Genomic DNA, 17,132 nt, shown 5'->3' with positions numbered 1-17,132 from the left:
ACCCGAGTACATTCAGGGTGGAGGTAAGAGGTGAGGAGTGAAGTGAAGAGGTTGTTCTGCACTGAGAGGCCTGGCGAGTGTTTCAGCCCGGGAGCCCGGAGCTGCTGCAGTAATCTAAAATCAACAGAAGAAGCAATCCAGGGCCAATGAGCAGGGCAGAGTACACAGCGGGACTCAGAGTCAGAGCTTACAAATGGATCTGAGGGTGAAGTTATGAGCCTGCATAAAGCTTTTACAGGGCTTGACTCCAGGAACTAAGGTGATTACATTTCCAGGGTAGTTCATTTAAAGCTGGAACTTTCAGAACTTTAACAGCTTTCTGTTTTCCATAAGTGGTTGGGAACATGCTGGGCATTTGCCTGGTATGTGTTCTGTTCAGCATTCCCCTTTCATCTGGAGGGAATTGCCCACTGCATGTGGTTTTGGGGAGGTTATTGGACCAAGGGTGATTGCCCTCTTCCTACCCTAGACATCCAATGTTTGGTGTAAGACCCAGGCTCAGTGCCTCCTTTCTGGGCCTTTGAATTTCAAGAGAATGAAATAAATATTCAAGAAGATTTCAGAAGCCACTTATGTTGCCAGTGTCACCCTGTGGGCAGCAGTGGGGTACCAGCAGGGGCAGATTGTCCTGTGGCATGACCTTGACTATGATCCTTACTGCCCATTCTCTCTTGGTTTTCAGCCTTCCCATCCAATCTGTGAACTATTCAGTATCTTTCTAATACAGTCCCGTTAAGAGAAAACTAGCCAGGGCTGGCTTTTGTTGCTAGCGACCAAGAATCAGACTGGGCCACCTGAAGTTTCTGTCCTCGAATCTAAAGAGGTATTCCCAGTACTGTTGGTTGGTCTCTGTTTGGAATCATTTGGATGCAAGCATGAGAGAAGCTGGCACATTCCCAAAATGGACACAGCCAACAATGGAGAGAAATTTAATTGAGTATGGGCTCCAAATAGTCAATGGTTGCTGGTGGGGATCCCAGGCCACAGACCTAGGGGGCAAGAGGTACTAAGTTTTTCATGTGTATAAATCAACCTAATTTCAACTTCATCTTTTCTTACACAGCAAGAAGGAAATGTATTCCCAAGTATACCTGACTGGCCCCAAAGCCCCCTCACCTCAAGGGTCATTTGGAAGCCCAGGGTCTCAAAGTGCCAAGATCTGGGAGAGGCCCTCTGGTCACAAGCCATTGGACTGTCTTGGTGACTGCTGAGCCACCCATTGTCCTGGCCAGTGCAGTCCCTTTAAGCCTATAGGCTACTTGTTCCCCTGTGGCACTGTAAGCTTGGGAATCTTTGGCGAGGCTACTACCTAGAGTGTTATCTCCCTTGGTGTCCCACAGAGATAAACTTTTGAAGATTCAGTCACCTCCTTAGGGAACTATTAAAGAGGTGGCTCTTGTCACTAAAGCTTCAGGAACCCAGAGAACTCTGTCCCTCTTTCCTATCTGTAAGAATCTTTTAGTACGATGAACATCCCACTTTCCTCAGGTTTCCCTTTCAAGCCCCCACACCCAACTTCTGAAGAAAAAAAAAGAAGGAAGGTGTCTCACAGGCCAATTGTGCTTTCTGCTCTGCCATGAACCTCCTTGGAAACGAGGAGGCCCGGAACCTATCAAAAGGGAGGAGGGTAGGGAAGGAGGTTTTAAAGTTTTGCCAATAAAATGTAAAATGAGTGAAGGGGAAATAAAATAGAAGTGTGAAAGGCCATGGCTGCCTAGCAGGAGGATTAATTGTATCTGTCATCGGTATCTTCTGTGACTCCTTAAACTTCATAAAAGAGGCACAGTCTGTTTGGGTATGACTACTGTCACTCCCTCCTTTCACACCCTGACTTTTTCGAGTCAGGAATGGGGAGTGTTTCTTGTCTACGTTCTGGAAAACAAGTCAGCATTTCTATCTCTAATTAATATGGGACTTCTACTCTAGCTAGAAACAAATATTTGTGTTATAAATGAAAGCACCAAGATACAGGCGTGCAAGAAATGAAAGTGCCACATAATCCACAATCAAGCTTATTACCGAGTCCCATGTTCCAGCTGTTCCTCTGAACAGGATCCACTTCAATCATGGGTAGCAAGGTGGTTTAGGTGACCTAATAGTTCACTGATACCTTTAAAATAAGCATTTGCCAACAATTTTTAATTCATTTTATATGCTGATTCCAAGAAGCAAAGAACCCACAATTTATAGGTCTAGTTTATTTCACACATGTGAAACCTGGATCCTGGTAAAACTGATGAATCAATAGGAAGTGGTGGTGGGTGGGGGCAGTGAATTTTCATAAAATCATAACCACTACTAAGTTCAAGTCACAGAATCTGATTCAAATGGGCTTAAACCATAGCATGTGTTCCATTTAACAAGGCCAGAGGTAGCTTAGGTCTAGGACTGGTCAATCCAGGGGTCAGTGACATCATAGAAGACCCAGATCTGGTCCTTCATTCCCCTCTACCACCCTCTTGTGTTGGCTCTTCCCCTAATAGTCCCAAGACAGCTAAAGCACTTGTAACCATCAAGATTTCTAAAGTGATCCCTCACTGGTGTGGCTCAGTTGGTTGGGTGTCAACCTGCAAAGCAAAAGGTCACCAGTTCAATTCCTGGTCAGGGCACTGCCTGGGTTGTGGGTTCAGTCCCTAGATGACACACACTGATTTATGTTTCTCTCCCTCTCTTGCCCTCTCTCTAAAAAAAATATTAAAAATCTTTAAAAAAAAAAAGACTTCCAGAGTGAGAGGGAAAGAATGGTTTCTTCTTGCTTATCTTTCCTTAATAGCAAGAGAATTTCTCTCAGAACTCTCCCCAACCCCAGAAGATTCCTTCTCTTCTTTCATTGGCTGTAATTGAATCAAGACCACTTTCTTGGGGCTTGACCCAGGGTGCCCTTTCCACAGCACATGGCCACGGGAACCATATCTCTCTTTTCCCAAGGAAAGAAGGGGTACATTTAGACAGGTAACAAGTGGTGTATTTCATGCCAACTTATACTCCATGAGCTTACAAATAGCTTGTAAATGTCTTTTATACATTTCTGTTCCTGTGGGGTTTTTTGGGTTTTTTTTAATTTTTTTATTGATTATGCTGTTACAGTTGTTCTATTCCCCCCTTCATTCTCCTCCACCCTACCCCCCCATCCCCACCATTACCCCCCCTTTAGTTTATGATCATGTGTCTCAAGTCCTTTAGATTCTATATTTCCCGTGCTATTCTTGCCCCCCCATCTATTTTCTATCTACTGTCTATGCTATTTATTTTCTGTACCTTCTCCCCCCCTTCTCCTCCTCCCACTCCCCTGTTGCTAACCCTCCTTGAGATCTTCATTTCTATGTTTCCACTCCTGATCTAGCTGTCCTTTTAGTTTGCTTTCATTTTAGGTGTGGTTGTTAATAACTGTGAGTTTGTTGTCCTTTCACTGTTTATGTCTCTTTAACTTCTTTTTCTTAGATAAGTCCCTTTAACATTTCATATAATAAGGGCTTGGTGATGATGAACTCCTTGAATTTGATCTTATCTGAGAAGCACCTTATCTGTCCTTCCATTCTAAATGAAAGTTTTGCTGGATAGAGCAATCTTGGTTGTAGGTCTTTGGATTTCATGACTTGGAATACCTCTTTCCAGCCCCTTCTTGCCTGTAAGGTCTCTTTTGAGAAATCTGCTGACAGTCTGATGGGAACTCCTTTGTAGGTGACTGTCCCCTTAGCTCTTGCTGCTTCTAGGATTCTCTCCTTCATTTTAATCTTGCCTAATGTAATGATGATGTGCCTTGGTGTGTTCCTTCTTGGGTCCAACTTCTTTGGTACTCTCTGAGCTTCCTGGATTTTCTGGAAGTCTATTTCCTTTGCCAGATTGGGGAAATTCTCCTTTATTATTTGTTCAGATAAGTTTTCTCCACTGGTGGCTGTGCCTTTTCCCCTTCTGGTACCCCTATAATTCGGATGTTGGAGCGTTTAAAGATGTCCTGGAGGTTCCTAAGACTCTCCTCATTTCTTTGAATTCTTGCTTCTTGACTCTTTTCTGTTTGGCCATTATTTGCTTTCTTCTGATCCACTCCATTGATTTGAGTCCCAGTTTACTTTTCATTGCTATTGGTGTCCTGTGCAATTCCATTCATTTCAATTAGTTTCGCCTTCATATATTTGTCTAATTTGTGGCTATAATCAACCATTTCTGTGAGGATCCTGATTACCAGTGTTTTAAACTGTGCATCTGAGAGTTTTGCTATTTCTTCGTCGCTTAGATTTATAGGCTCTGGGGCTCTGAGATCTTCTTGGGCCATTTCTGGTCTGTCACGCCTTTTAAGTGTGAGAAGCGGCGCCTTGGACTCCCAGGTTGCTGGGTTGTGATGTTGTATGTGGGGGCGTGGTCAGAGTGGGGAAATGGTGGCCCCCTCTGCTGTTTCTCACAGCTGGGTGAGGAGCAGCGCCTTAGGTGGTTCACCTGGGCCGGGCCACTCAGAGTCGCTGGGTTATGATGCTGTATGTGGAGGTGGGGTCAGAGCAGGGAAATGGCGGCGCTCTCCCCGCCGCTTGCTGTGGGGACCCGCTGGGTTCCGGTCCAATCGTCCACTCCCTTGCTTGTCTATCTGCGCACAAATGCGCGACCATAGTCAACACGCAGCCCTGCTCCCCTGCTGTCTCCCCCGCGGTCACTCACTTGGTCGCTCACTAGGTCCAACCCTGCGCCTGGATTCCACGTGCCTGAGTCTGTCTGACCGAGTTTTCCTGTGCAACCCTGCTCCACCAGCCGCTGGTTTCACCCCTTACAGGTCAGGCTGAAGAATTTGTTGTTAACAGACTTCCGAAAAGTTCAATTTTCTGTGTTCTGGCTGTGTTTTCTATTGCTAATATTCAGTTGTCTCTAAACTTGGTTGTGTGAGAAGGCACAGCACATCCACCTATGCCTCCATCTTGGCGGAAGTCCAGTGTTCCTGTGTTTCTTGATGATCTATCCACATGCCCCATGCTTGGGGTTACCCCACCTGCCATCATCCTTTCCCTAACGACCTCAAGTGTCTTCTCTCTCCAAACCACACCCCGTCACATACCCCACTGACAAGACTGATGGAGAGCTCACAAGTCTGTTCTCTTAGTTATGTATTCACTTAATATATATTTATCGAGTGTCTACCATATGTCAGTCAGGCAGAGTGCTAAGTACTAAGGATAAAAAGGTACTTAAAGCACACAAAGGTACTTAAAGCACAGCTTCTTCACTTATGGAACTTGAGGAGGAAGTCAGTAAATGGGTGAACCATCTAGTATGAGGATTGTTATAGAAACCACATTATAAGTGAGGAGTAAGAGAACTACTGATAATGTGGTTCAGGGACACTGTGGAAAAAACATGTATTTGCAAGGTGGATTAGGCTTGGTTCCCAATCCACATTGCTGGTGTTTTCAATTAATGGCTTAAGAATGAATTTTTGAAGAATACTCAATTTCTAAATTAGGAGCCATATAAAGTGTTCCGTGTTAAGAGGAAAGCATGAAGGGAAGGGGTTAAATTCTTTAGCTCTTCAAAGCAGTTGGTGACTTTGTCCTTTACTCATCTTATTAGAAACATCTCTTATACAGATTTTAATTAGCAGTAAATATATGATGTTAAATTATGTTCTAACTGCTGAATGTTTCTTGTGAATTTTCATGAAGTTTCAGAAGAAACAAAACATTTTAGAATGAGCCCCTTAGTGATCAGTCTTTCTTACTCAAGATCATTTTCACGTTTTTCAGAGAGTTGTTTCAGGAGTTAAGGAGATGTTGTGTGATTTGGAGGCACCTACTTCAGGAGAATCGTCCTGAATTCCCAGATGGCTTTCTTAGCTCTCCTTCAGACTCATCCAGTCATCATCTCCACAACTTAATCCTTTGCTGTTCTCTGTACATATCCTCTCCCCTGGAGATGGCATCTGCATACGCGATTCTCCTGTCAAAACTACAGGAATTATGCCCAGGTTTACACTTTGGTGGTTCTCTCTCTCTTCCATGTGCTAAATCACATTTCCATATGACTGATGGATATTTCCAATTGGGTATGTTGCTAGTAATTCAAACTTAGTACACTTAAAGTCATCCTACCCTCTTCCATCATCTCCAGTTCTATTCTTAATATTTATCTATTCAAGACCAATCAGTTCAAGTCCCACCTTCCTTATAATGTATCAAGTGCCTTTTATGGGACTTGATCTATCATGGACCAGAGTGCAGAGTGGCAAGCCTAGAGCTAGGTGACAATGTTTCAGGTAGTGACAAATCATCTCAATCATCTTGCTAAAACTGACTTCTTATTTCTGATCTCCTAATACTTTCATTGTCAGATACAGCCATAACAATGGCTTACTTTGAAGAGAATTTGCTTCGTGTTGGGTGCTATCGTGAGTGCTTAACACACAGTAACTCATTTAATCCTCACAATGACCCTGTGAGATTTTAGCACTGTTTCCCCTACCATTTTTTACAGAAGAGGAAACAATGACAGAGTGAGATCAAGCAACTCCCCCAGGATTACAAAGCTAGTAAGTGATGAGTTTGCTTCCATGAAAGCCAAGAAAATAAAATTATAACAAGTTTTATTTGGGATAAAATTAAGTATTTAAATGTAATGTTTTAAACACTTACTTTATAATTTTCAATGTTTTATCAACCACATTAATGTCCTGGAAAAAATCAACCATTAAAACATACACTGAACCATGTACAAAGGGATGCACATTTTTTCTTTGGCCTTGGGCTCCGCTATGACCTAACACAGCATTATTGGAACCTGTCTTTCTTTGAACTTTTGCTATTCTGTGCATCAGAGTTCCTCCATTCATTTGATTTTTAAAAATATTGCATTAAATTTTGTGCCGAAAGTGAGTGCCTTTCTCTAATCTTGTCCTTGAGTGGTAGCCTTAGGGTTCAAACTAAAGCCATCGGGCTCCAAGTCTGTGCTCCTGACCATTACACTACTCATGTCCTAGAGTACTTGATTTTTGTATCTATATCTACATATCACTGCTCTTTCCAATGCAACTAAAAATGACTTGAGGGCACAGACCATTTATTACACTGCCTTCTTTACTCCCAAAGCATCTAGCATAGTGTTTGGTCAGCATGTGGGGGTATTTGATAAAGTTTAGCTGAAAGGAATCAAAAGAAACTTTTCTAATGGGCTGAAATGTACCATCACCACCAGCTACTGTTACCACAACTTGTAGTTTTGCTTTTTTTTCCAATGCAATTCCCCTCTTATATATTGCATTTTAATATTATAAAAATACTTAGCTGAAAGTCTACCTCATATAAAGGTAGTGAATGAACATATTAATAATAACATTATGAAAATAAAATGCTTTCTTCAAACCAATGTTAGTCTTTGGGAAGAAAACCTACAAGTTTCAGTTTTGTGAGTGAACAGATCAGTGTAGTGCAGAGAAGGTACTATGTTCATCGACATCGTTGCCAGCTCTTTAGTTACAATGTGGTAGTTTCTGAAGGCTCAGCAGTTCTGCGGGTTTATGCTTTCCCGCAAACCTGAGGTTCACCTCCTACACCCTGCTGTGCAACCCTCTTCACCTGTGGGTGTGTCCATCTCAGTGTGGTAACACCATGCCTGGCTGATTGATTTTCTCCAGCACTACTTCTGGGAATGACAGCAGGGGAGGAATATTTTCTCTCCTGCCATTGAATGACCAGAAACGTGGCTTTTTGGAGGTGAGATCAATGATGAATACAACAATTTCTTCAGGGGGGTGTTACATAAAACCCCTTGAGAGCTCTGCTCAGGGTGGGAGTCTTGAAGACAAAATGAAGAAACTGTATAGCACCAGGGAGTAGTCACAGCAGGTGACTTCTGGAGGCTCCTCTTGCCGAGCAGCGCTGTCACCTGTCAAAGGGTCCCACACCCCTCCTGCCAGTCCGCTCCCGGGCTGGCTTAGAAAAGATCCATATCACGTTAACTTGTTGGTCTGAATGTTAAAATCCCAGAATAGGTTTGGGCTGCTCTTGAATTTTATTTTTGGAGTATCGTATACTTCCTAGTTTGTAGATTCATTTTACAAAGAGCTTTTAAAGAACTGAGCCAAATGATCACCTGCTTGAAAGTTGGGGTTTGTACTGATGCTTCCTGATGTTCTTGGGTTCTGCAGGGAATAAAATACTGTACTCAGACTAATTTGGAAACCACATTGTTATTCGATATAGTGCGAAGCATTGTGTAATTACCAAAACTCCACAGCTATTATAAATTGCCCACGCTTTGTCTCACTATGAAAAAATGAGGTGTAAGGAGAACTGAATGGAATTGTTAATTTGCTCTAAAGACAGTTTTGCCGAACATCATTCTTCCCAACAAATTCGTGCACTGAAAACCCCGCCCTATCCCTGGTGCAAATACAACTTCATGAATTTGGGGGGAAGAAGAAACACTCCTGGAGAACATAGTGTTTTCTTTATGTTGCTGTTAGCAACTGCAGGGCGCCTTTCTCTGCATCACCTAGACCACTGTCACGAATAATAGGGTGCAAAAATTTTAAACTTTAACTAACACTCAAATCCATGGTAACTTCACTTTTAATAATCCAAGCAAAGAGTTTTTAGACTATCTGGGTTATAGTAAACTGGTAAGAGATAGTCTCCAAATATATGAAGGAGAGTAGCAAGAAGAGTCAGTACAAAGTGAGAAAAAAGGTTGCCAAGGATGGACAGCAGCAGGCCCCGGGCCTGAGCCCTGGTGCCGTGTGTTACCTCTCTGAGTGTCCCCAGGGGAAAGGAGGGAACATTTTGAAAATAAGACAGCCAGAACCTTATCTGGGGTCAGCCAGGCTCAGACCAGGGCACGGCAGTGGTCAACACGTATCTTACTACTCCTTCTGTATCAAGGCCAGTTCTATGTACAGTGGCAGGGTGCTAAAATTTAGAGAAATGAGGATTTAAAGTTGACATCTAGTCTTAGATTTAGATGTCAAAAGGTTAAGAAAGTAATAAATGGGGAGGTCTGGGAGGATGTGATTCAAGAAACACAAAACGAGAGCCCATCACGGGGCAGGCGCTGACACGGGGCTGGAGACACAGACACTGTCAGAATCAGACGTAATGCCATCCTCATGGAGCTGTGATCTATCTGTCCTGGGCCATGTGGCTTACATCCCAGCCTACTGCAGGTTTCCGAGATCGCATGGTGTTAGCTAACCTGCAAGTACTCTTTCAGAGCCACATGCTAATGTGGATGGGAATTTTAACCAGAAAGGTCTGCAGCGATAGCACTCCCTTTTTGCCCCCTACTTCAGTGGCATTGCCTACACTTCAAATAACCTCTGTACCCATCTTCCCCAACTTCCGCACAATGTTTCTTCAACACCTGCCTTGACTTTTCTCCTGCTGAGCTCTGCTCTACCATACCTTTGCCTCCCCAGAGAGCTCATTATAAGCCTCTATTTTTGTGCCTTCTTACAATGAAAGCTTGTGTCACATACCTATACACAAATTTCAAAGGTTATAATTCCAAAACAGTGATGGAGCAATGCTTCTGGATATATTTGCTGTCCAAGTGATGGTTCAGGGAAGTGGAGATAGGTCTGGTCAGGTCAGTGCTGGCCAAGTGGATGCCCCATAAGTGTTTATCGACAATAACCATCATGATCACGATGAGATGACCTAGTGCAAGTTTATTTGGGACATTTTCTATTTATAAAGAGGCAGAGGAATCTCTGCGTTCATCAAGATCAGAGCTTAGGCTACAGCATTCTGGGAGGTAAGTGCACACTTTGCAAGACCACGGAGTTTTTCAGTCCCTCTTCTCTACCTTGAGAAATAATGTTTCTGATCTAACAGTAGCTGGGGATATTTGAACATTGGGTCTTAAGTTTTGGATTTTTAACCACAGCCTTTCTTGTTAATGTTATAACCTCTTTAAGGCCTTTGGTCTCTGATCCAGTTCTAAATGACTGGGCTCCTGTTACCACAGCCTCTTCTCAGTTTCACAGGAATGAGGTGAAAAGTGGGGGAAAGGTAGAAATAGGAACAGTGTAAATGTTGATTTACCTACACTTCGTATTTGGAAAAGGAAACTCAGGTCTTCCAAATTTTCTTTTTTTGTCTATTCAGGGTTGAAGGCTCTATAGAAATACCCCTCCCTTTAACACAAAACAAACAAAACCTCTGTTCAGAGCTTTCATGCACTTTTGTGTTTAAAGATGGAAATACCTGTGGGACTAAAAGTCCTCAAGCCTCACTGCAGACACCTAGTTGCTGTGAGATTCTACAAAACCTTGTATTGCTGAAAACCCTCCTCTGCCTTCCTTCCATTTGGAAGCACAGTCCAGCATTTTATCAGATTGACAGCAGGGGAACGTTCTACCGGCTCGACTTGTTCTCACTATTGTATCCAGGTCTTCACTCAAAGTTTCGACACTTTGCTGGGCGTGGGAGGTGTGACTCATCAGGTGAGAGGGTATGAGCTGTGTGCACGTCCAGGGTGTTGCAGGGTGATTGAGGAACTCCACCTCCCGGCCTGGCGCCATTTTCTTTCTTCTCTTGTTCCTTCTCTTAGATATTCACTTGGCGACTTGACTACTGCTCCCAAGGAGAACCAGTCCATTCAAATATTAAATCAATTCCTCTTTCTGCACAAGTAGCCAAACAAGTTTTTTGTTTTTTGTTTTTTTTTTACTGGAAACACAGACTAATGCCTGAGGAAAGCTAGGACTGAGGAGAAGAAAGACTAAGTTTAAGAGGCAAAGGAACCTGTAGGAAATTGCTTTTCTGACTAATTACAAGTCTGATGACACTTTTTCATTGTCTGTGATCTTTGTGCATAAGCAGACTAAGAAAGTATTTTAGTGAGAGTAACCTCACATTAATTTGTACCAAGAAGCTTCCTCTTTCTGGTCACAGCACCATTCACTTGGCCCAGAGCTCAGAGAGGGACCTGGCCCCTGGCCATCTGATTCCCCTGAGTGGCATTTTGCACATAATACCTCTTCCTTTCACTCTCCTTCAGACTAAGGGCTTGTGTAGATCTCTAGTGGCTACAGATCTGCTATAACTGTGGGAAGAAGCTAATTGAATGGGAGCTACTACAGTCAGATGAAGCTGCTCACAAGTGCACCCTGGTTCCTCCTGTGGGCAGTAAAGTAATTCTAGGGAAGTAATCTCACAGGGTGATCTGATCATAGATTCCTAACTGGGCAGGTCATGGTGGATAGTCATGCCCCAGGCACATAAAAGAAGAACCCATAGCTAACATCATCCTCAATGATGAAAGACTGAAAGCTTTTCTCCTAAGATCAGGAACAAAACAAGGATACCCACTTTTTTCAACATAATATTGGAAGTTCTAGCCAACATGATTAAGCATGAGAAAGAAATAAAAGGCATCCAAATTGGAAAGGAAAGAGTAACATTATTTCTGCTCACAGATGGCATAATCTTCTATGTAGAAAATTCTAAGGACTCACACACTTGTGTGCACACACACCACAGCTAGAGCTGATAAATTTAGTAGTTGCAGGATACAAACTGACACAGAAATGTCAATTATATTTCTATACACTAGCAATACAAAATCTAAAAGGGAAATTAATAAAATAATTTCATTTACCATAGTATTAAAAAGAATATATGCTTGAGAATAATTTTTTTGAGAGAGGAGAAAGGAGGGAGAAAGAGAAGCAGAGAAACATCGATGTGAGAGAGAAACATGGATTGGTTGCCTCACGTACATGCCCCAGTTAGGGACCAAACTTGCAACCCGGGCACTGGCTCTGACTGGAAATCAAACTGGCAGCCTTTCAGTTTGCAGGGCAATGCCCAACCAACTGAGCCACGCCGATCAGGGCAAGAATAAATTTTTATCCAAGGAGGCTAAAGACTTGTACACTGAAAATGATAAAAGACTGCTGACAGAAATTATAGAAAATGTAAATAAATGGAAAGACATACTGTGTTCATGTGTTGCAAACTACTCAAATTGCTCTACATATTGAATGCACTCCCAATCAAAATTCCAACAGCACTATCTGCACAGAATAGAAAAACCCATTCTAAAATTCAAGTGGAATCTCAAAGGACCCTGAATAGTCAAAAACAATCTTGCAAAAGAACAAAGTTGAAGGTCTCATGCTCCCTGATTTTAAAACTTACTACAAAGCTGTAGTAATCAAAGCAGCACGATACTGGCATATAGACAGACATATAGACCAAAGGAATAGAATAGAGAAAACTCTTTCTGCCAGAAACTCTTGCATATACGGTCAAATGATTTTTGAGAAAGGTGCCAAGACCATCCAGTGGGGAAAAGACAATGCTTTCAATAAATAGTGCTGGAAAAACTGGATATCCATAGTCAAAAAGATTAAATTGGAACTTATACCATATACAAAGATCAACTCAAAACAGAACAAAGACCTAAGCTTAAGTGCTAAATTATAAAATTAGAAGTAAAAAAAAGGAGAAATTTTTTATGACATTGGATTTGGTATTATTTTGGATACGACATCAAAAGCACAGACAAAAAAAAAGGAAAATTGGGCTTAAACAAAATAAAAAAATTTAGTGCATCAAAAATCAGTATTAAGAGAGTGAAAATACAATTCAAAGGATGGGAAAAGATATTGGTAAATCGCATATTTGATAAAGGATTAATATCCAGAATATATTAAAAATTGATCTAACTCAGAACTAGAAAAACCAAAACAACATAATTTAAAAATGTGTGAAGAACATGAGTGAGGTCTTCTTGGCTCTTCCAGCCCAGCTCAGGTACCAAATAAATGCAGCTGCATGAGTGACCCCAGCTACAGAATTATCCCCACTCTACCTTCAGAATTGGGAGATATAATAAATTGCTGGGGTTTTTTAGTGGGCAAAAACCTTAAATATTTCTTCAAAGAAGGTATACATATAGCCAATAAGTACATGAAAAGATGATCTACATTACTAGTCATTAAGGAAATCAAAACTACAATGAAATATTGCTTCATAAACCTTTGGATGGCTACTGGAAAGAAAAAGAAAAGAGAAAACAAACAAAACTACCAGAGAATAACAAGAATTGGCAAAGATGTGGAGAAATTAGAACTCTCGTACATTGCTGATGAAAATGTAGAATGGCACAGCTGTTGTGGAAACCAGGTTAGTGCTTCCTCACAAAGTTAAACATAGGATTATCATATGACCCAGAAATTTCTCCTAAAGGAATTGAAAACATGTCCTGTTCTTATAGCTCTGGGAGGGACTGAAAATCCAGAGCTCACCAGAGGATGAGAAACCAGCTTCTTACCATTGCGTTGGTCATCACCACTGCTACCACAGTTGCTGACAAGAAACCTGGTCTTAGCCTCAGTGGAGAATGCTTTCTGTGGGATGGAGAAGACATCTCTTTCTTAGTGGTTTGCCTTCTGGGTGTCAGTGGCACTGATAAGGAGACCTCCCTCTCTTAGAATCAGAGATTGTTTTGCATAATTCTGCCTGTTTGAAATCTATTCAATCTTCAGTCCAGTACAACATCATGTAGCACTGATATGAATAAAAGGACTTACCCAGGTCTGTCTGGAAAATGTCCAGTCATTGTTAATATAATGAGACTGGTTTGTGCAAAATCGATACAACCTGTCAGCCAATGAGAGTGGAGTGGAATACACATGCATGAACAATGATGACTTCATTGTACTAGTCAAGGGGCGATAGATGCCATTGAGCGAGCGTGTGTACTGTGTAGCCACTACATTCAAAATGACTGAGTGAGTAGAGCAGCAAATCTGCATCAAATTTTCTGTTAAGCTTGAACATTCCTTCATGGAAACTATGTGGCTTATACAGAAGTTCACAGCTGTGAACAACTGGTGATTGGCAGCTTCATCATGACCATGCACCCACGCATGCATCATGCCTCATGCAGAGTTTTTTGGTCAAACATCAAATCACCTAGGTCACTCATCCTCCTTACAGCCCAGATTTGATGTCCTGCAACTTCTGGCTTTTCCCAAAACTAAAATAACCTTTGAAAAGGAAGAGATTTCAGATCATCAGTGAAACTCAGGAAAATATGAAAGGGCAGCTGATAGTGATTGGGAGAACAAGGAAATGGACATACAAGTGAATGAAGCACAGAGAATATCAAACAAGTTGGACTCAAAGAGGACCACACCAAGACACATCATAATTAAAATGCCAAAGGTTAAAGATAAGGAGAGAATCTTAAAAGCAGCAAAAGAAAAGCAGACAGTTACCTACAAAAGAGTTCCCATAAGACTATCAGCTGATTTCTCAATAGAAACTTTGCAGGCAAGAAGGGGCTAGCAAGAAGTATTCAGTCATGAAAGGCAAGGACCTACAACTAAGATTACTCTATCCAGCAAAGCTATCATTTAGAATGGAAGGACAGATAAAGTGCTTCCTAGACAAGGTAAAGCTAAAGGGGTTCATCATCACCAAGCTCTTATTATATGAATTGTTAAAGGGACTTATTTAAGAAAAAGATCAAAACTCTGAACAGTAAAATAACAACCAACTCGCAACTCTCAACAACTGAATCTAAAAAATAAAAGTAAACTAAGCAAACAACTATAGAACAGGAACAAAATCATAGATATGGAGATCATTCAGAGGGTTATCAACAGGGAGAGGGAAGGAGAATGGGGCAAAATGTCCAAGGATTATAAAGCATAATTTGTAGGTACAAAATGGACTGGGAGATGTTAAGAATAGTATAGGAAATGAAGAAACATGTATAAAGGACCCATGGACATAGACAGTGGGGTAGGGGGAGGATTGAATGTGGAAAGTGCTGGTTGGCAGGGCGGGGAGAGTAATGGGGGAAAATGGGAACAACTGTAATTGAACAACAATAAAAAAGAGAATAGTATAGCAAATAGAAAAGCCAAAGAACTTATGTGCATGACTCATGAACATGAACTAAGAGGGGGGTTGCTGGAGGGAAGGGAGTACTGGGCAAAGAGAAGCAAAGAAATAAATATTGGGACAACTCTAATAGCATAATCAATAAAATATACTTTGAAAAATCTACAAATGAATGCACGAATAAGTGGAACAATAAATCAATGTTTCTCTTTCTTTCAAAAAAAAAGAAAGAATTCTGAATTTGAAGGTGGAAAATCAACAATGAACTATAGTACCATTCCAATTGCTGAGATTTTCCACCAGTTCTACCTCTCTGACTCTAGCATGCTGCCTGGTATCCAAATGAAATGTTGGGTCCCCACAGAGTGCTATGAACATCAGACAGCATAATAAGAATTTACTCTGTATGTGAGCCCCAGACACCCACTAAGGTCATCATATTGCCAGAAGCAGAAGAGGAACATCTAATATTCAAATAAAAGGAAGGTATAAACTACATCTCTAGGAGAGACAGCAATTGTATTTGACTTTGGACCATTGGCAGCAGTCCCAAAAAATATATTTGGATAAAAAGGCAAAAATTAAGTTGTGGCATACCCACTGCATATCCTATGTGAGAATGGAGAGACTTTTCTTACATACATTAGTGTGTTATACAGCCCTGGGAACATCAGGGAACTGTTAGGTCCATTGCCCACGCATCCTGCAGCTGAAGATAACTATGGCTATAATGCTTGTGGTGTACTCTGCTTACCCTATGTGTCCAACTTCTTCCTGATTGCTGCTGAATAAGGAATGCTGTATTGCTGTGTTGTGCTGCAAGGGGAAGAAGAAGATAACCAATCATCAGAAAAGTCCTGGGATTTCAGGGCTGACTGCATTCCTTCTCTGCATGTGTTGGAGTGTGCTGAGTTGGAGCTTGCCCTGAAACGCATTTGTAGAGAATGATCCCTCTTTGATTCTGACTTTTCTCGTCCAATCAATCTTCACAGAAATCCGAAGTGTCTCTCAAGACTCAGGAAGCTGGTGTACATAGTGTTGGGCTAACTTGGATTTATAAACTTCCAAAATGTCTTGGATCAGATAAAGAAGATAAGGATAGTCTGGGAACTTGCTACTGAACAGAAATGCTCTGTGGAACATGTCCTTTGTACGAAGCACCGCCATGCAGGCAGCCAGTTCCAATTCAAAGGTTCTGGGCCTGAGATGATCTGCACCACCAGTACCTGGGAGATGATCTGCACCACCAGTACCTGCAAGTGCCTCATAAGGCCTTTACTAAGCACAGTACATACAGCATTTCCTCCCCTGCTTCATACCCAAGAAAATGTTGAATTAGTAGAGTAGTCCCTCTAAATTCTGGCTAAAACCACAATTCCTTTGAAAAACACATTAGAAGTACTTTGCAACATACTGTTGAAAATCTAGCATTTTTTAAAAATCATCTGAAAAAGATATGGCTCCCGAAGAATGTCTTCCTCTCAACAGCGGAGCCATCCAGGTGTCCAGAGAACAGTACGTTCTTAAATAGGACTTGGCAAAGGAGATGACTCAGTGGAAGGTCACATTATTATGTGACCCAAAAAAGAAAAAACTAGAAGATCTTGAGAGAGGAAAAGGCTATGAGAAATGGTTGAGCACTTAGCTGACAAATACGAGGAAGCCAAGAAAAAAACCAGACTGTATCATGAAGAGGATGAATAAAGTACTTTGCAGTTTTTATTCTCAGTTCCCAGATCTTTCTGATAGTGAGAGAGAAATGAAGAAACAATTACAGCTAATGCCTGAGCAATTTTGACTTTTGGGCTCTGCCATCAAACAGGTTATTACAAAAAAAGACCATTAGCAGCAAAAGATGGAAAAGGTGCTGAGTCCTCCAAAACCCACTATTACTCTCAGCACCTATGTACCAAGGTATGTTCAGTCCATCCTGAAGGTGGAGGGTGAACACGTAGGAGAAATGCTGAAGCAAATGGATGATATCTGAAATCGTGTGAAGTTCTGAAACCACCAAGAATGCAGTCATACCTGACGTTAAACAAGTGAAGGCTTAAATTCATACTGTAAAACAAACAGGTAGCATGATTTACTTTACAAAGAGGCATTTGGATTTAAAAAATTGAAAACAGAAAAAAATTCAAAACAGGGACTGAAACAGATACTTATACACCAATGTTCATAGTGGCATTATTCACAATAGCCAAAAAGGTAGGAATGACCCAGTGGTCTACCGACAGATGAGTGGATAAACAAAATGTTTTGTGTGTGTGTGTGTGTGTGTGTGTATATAATTTAGCT

At 41.4% G+C, this 17,132-nt stretch overlaps 1 pseudogene; it reads left to right on the top strand.

The window, feature by feature from the left end:
* The first annotated feature begins 12,696 nt into the window (after positions 1-12,696).
* Positions 12,697-16,821, top strand: LOC119057027 (nuclear pore complex protein Nup88-like; annotated as a pseudogene).
* Positions 16,822-17,132: the final 311 nt, after the last annotated feature.

This window comes from Artibeus jamaicensis, unplaced genomic scaffold, assembly GCF_021234435.1.
Source record: "Artibeus jamaicensis isolate MK-2021 breed Jamaican fruit bat unplaced genomic scaffold, CSHL_Jam_final contig_548, whole genome shotgun sequence".
NCBI lineage: Eukaryota > Metazoa > Chordata > Mammalia > Chiroptera > Phyllostomidae > Artibeus > Artibeus jamaicensis.
This window is presented reverse-complemented; position numbering and strand designations above follow the sequence as displayed.